At 40.0% G+C, this 3,697-nt stretch overlaps 1 long non-coding RNA gene across 1 annotated transcript; it reads left to right on the forward strand.

Annotated features, from left to right (window-relative positions):
• The first annotated feature begins 484 nt into the window (after positions 1 to 484).
• LOC309341529 lies at positions 485 to 2,475 on the forward strand. The gene is made up of 3 exons (XR_014156375.1): positions 485 to 587; positions 897 to 1,150; positions 2,309 to 2,475. It is a non-coding gene; the product is annotated as an uncharacterized lncRNA (long non-coding RNA).
• The last annotated feature ends 1,222 nt before the right edge of the window (positions 2,476 to 3,697 follow it).

Consider the following 3,697-nt stretch of genomic DNA (forward strand, 5'->3'; position numbering starts at 1 on the left):
TCATCCTCATGACACAGCAACCCATGAGAGGGAACATACAAGCCAGAAGATCTACCTTTAACCTACACTTTCAGGCAACTCAGCACCTACCCACTTTCCTTTGTTTTCAGTATAGGCCTAATCCAGGGGCTGAGTAGAAATTTCTCTCCCAAAACCACATTAACCTTGGAGTAGGGTTTCTTTTCCTCTCTATCCTATTCTGCTCTATTCAAATCAGGAAGATGCAGCACCTAAAGCAGATGAATAAAGAATTGTAAAGAATATTGGTGAATGAAGGGTGTTTCCTCAAATCAGCCTCTCAGGGGTAATGGGCCCACAAGAAAGGGACAGATATCCTTTTGCAGCATGCCTGACTCACCCATTCATCCAGAGTCAAATGGTTCAGGGTGGTGATGTCACAAACAAGGCCTCCCTCAATTCAACATGAGGTATTGGATGATGATGATGATGATGATGATGATGATGATGATATGGAAGGTGTGACTGCCCCACAGTAACCTGATATTCATTCAGTTTCTACATGAACCAAGGCTTTTGATGTAGTAGCACCAGTTATTTGGAACACTATTCCTATGGAAACGAGAAAGGTACCTACAGTCTTGTTATTTCATTGCTTGGTGAAAACATATTCATCTCACCAAGCATTTTTAGAGAATTAATGTGATTCAGTGTTGGTCATTTGTTCTGTGTTTTTTTTTTTTTAAATATTTCATAATTTTGTGATTTAATAGTTTTATGATGCTCTAATGTTTTTATTAAATTGATGTTTTTAATGAATTGGAGGTTTATAAATATCTCTGTGAATAAATAAACATGGTCTCTGCTTCAGAACTAAATGGAGTATCTCTAGATATCACGATCCCTTATATGAATTCTGCGCTTTTTAATACCTGCAGGAAACTGATGGATGAGGTCAGCCAGAGGTTTGGGCTTACATGTCACCAGTGTGCAGATGATGAACAGCTCTGCCTCTCATTCCCCTTGCTTGATCCCAGAAGGGCTGTGGAAGTGATAGACTGGTGTCTGGAGTCAGTTTAAGAGTGAACGGGGAATTAACTAACTTTAAGTCAAGAGAAATTTAATCCAGAGCTATTCTTCAAGTGATCTGAACTAGTTTGGAGTGAGGTTGTGCTCTCCTTGGAGGAACAAGGTAACTTGGGCGTGCCCCCTGTGAAAATTGCTGAGCCATTTCAGTGAAGCTTCATTGTTTCAAAGTGCTGGTTTTGCTTTAGTTATAGAAAATTGTTTATTTGTTCTTTATGTTTATTAATTTGCTTTAATTTAGTTTTAGTATTGTATTTCTAAATTGTTGTGACTTGTCCAGGGACCTTATGGCGAAGGGTGGGTAATAAAACAAAACAACAAAAACAACATTATATGGTTTTGTGATTTATGTTGTGTTCTCTTCCAGGTACTACTAGAAGAGTGGAATATTATTATTATGGGGCAATGTCCAATGTTAAGTCATATTCTGAACAGACCCAATGAAATTAATAGACCAAGTGAAGTTCACTGATTCTATAAGAACAGCTGTGTTGGATCATGCTAAATGACAATCTAGTCCAGTCTCCTGTTTTCACTGTGGCTGGTAGGTAGGCCCAAAGCAGGATGTGAGTCCAACATCACTCTCTCCACTGGTATTCAGACAGGCCTCCAGTAGTGAAGAGACAACATATACATCATGGCTAGGAGCCACTGGTAGCGTTAGCCTTCATGGGATCACCTAATCCTCTTTTTTTTAAGCCACCCAAGATGGTGGCCATCACAAAATCTTGTAAAAGCCACAGCGTAATTATGCACTGTGTGCTGTTTACCTATGTGCTGCATCACTTCTACAGATCTACTCTCAGTATGACTTCCCAAAGTTTGTGTCTCATTTGCTCATTTATCTCTTTGTCCACAGACCACCTGCTGTAGAGATGGACTAATTCTAAGGCCTAAGAGAGAGATGCCAGTGTTACTCATTATACTGCCTGGTGCCTCACAGTCCCTAAAATTCACATCAAGCCCCTTCCATTTTTCATAGTCCTAGCTGACTTCTTGTTTGCTGCAGATTGTGAAAGAAGCTTGGGAAGAGGCTCTTAAATATAGGAATCTGGACAGTCTGTTTTTTCCACAAGATAACCCCCTTGCTATAAAAAGAGCTTAGCTAGTCCCCTTTCCCATTTTCTAAATTCTTTAGATCACTTTCTAAGAATGATTAAGACGTGTGCTAAAAATGTGCAAAGCCCTAGCTAATTATGATGTACTGATTAATTTTGCTAGACAGCTATGGCAGTTCTAATGAATATTAATACTTTTTTTCTAGGACAGAAGCTGTTGGCAAGAGGAACAACTTTCCTGCATGGGTAACAAGTGTGGCAGAACAGCACGAGGTTGATCAACGGATCCTTGATTCCTCTTGCTGGAGCTTTCAAGTCCTGTTTGCAGCAGAGACCTGCAAACTGCAAAATATACAATGTGAATAGCTACAAATTATGAACCAGTGTTTTCTTATTAATTAAAATTACATTTTCTGTTCTTTCCATAATTTCTCTACAAGGATCACAATGACAAAAAAGGGCGGCTGGGGAGGAGCGGGGAGCAAACAGATTTGATTGTTATAATTCCCGTCCTATATTAGAATGGTTAAAATGTTACAAATCATATGCCACTTATTGGAAGTTGAGTAATGATGAAATTTGCAACTTAATGAGTTTCTGAGAACAACAGATTTATATGGTAATGTGCAACTCATTGCCCTCGCAAAATGTGTGCACATGGGCGCTGGTGTTTGCTAAAAGCTTACTTGACAGTCCAGGTAAATATAGCCAACACAGGGAAATGGAAATGACATGTAAAGCTGAAAAGTACATTAGCTGACATTTTAAGATTTCCAGATTTACCAGTTTCACCATTCAGATTTTTGAATGAATGAGGGGTGCTGAGGCAAAGTTCATATTAAAATGTTAGGTATGCATTAACCCCCCCCTCAAAATTCCTAATTTGAATTCTTCACTGTGTATGCCAACACTACATGTCTACTCAGTGATCGCCATTATATTCAATGCCAGAAAATTACGTATAGTATTGCGACCTTAGCCTTGCTGGTATCGGTTGATCATCAGACTTCAAAATCTCACAAATGCTCAGTTGCCAAAGTATAATTGCATGTCATTTATCAGATGCGGCAAGACCAAAACCTGTTATGGCTATGAGCCAATCCATTCCTTTGTCAGGCAGATTGCTGGTTAATAGCCCAGAATGGCCAGCTGATGGGAGCTCATGGCTAGAAGATACCTGAGAATCTGGATTCAGTTTACCCTCACAGCAGTGAAAGGGCTGTTGCACTCGCAAAAGGATGAAAATAAAGGTTATGTAATATGAAATGTGGTGCAACATCTGCCCTAGGGGAAGCTTGTGCAACAGTAAGTATTGGGACTATAATCTGTTGTGCAGCCGGCAACAAAAACCACAGTGGCTTCCTGTGCCTTCTCCTGTGCAAACCATTCCACCACTGCAAGTAGTACACTGCTAAGTGACTTTAAATTAGTGCAACATTGAATCCCGACCTTTGTGTTTAAATGAGATAGCTATCAGTCCATGGGGAGCTTTAGGTGGGGGTAGCCGTGGTGTGTGTGTGCCTCCATGCACGCATAATAAAACCATTACTTGTCAGCTATCAAATACAATGCTGGATGCCAGTGCATGCCACTGA

The sequence above is a fragment of the Podarcis erhardii genome (genome assembly GCF_964252035.2).
Source record: "Podarcis erhardii genome assembly, chromosome: 5".
NCBI lineage: Eukaryota > Metazoa > Chordata > Lepidosauria > Squamata > Lacertidae > Podarcis > Podarcis erhardii.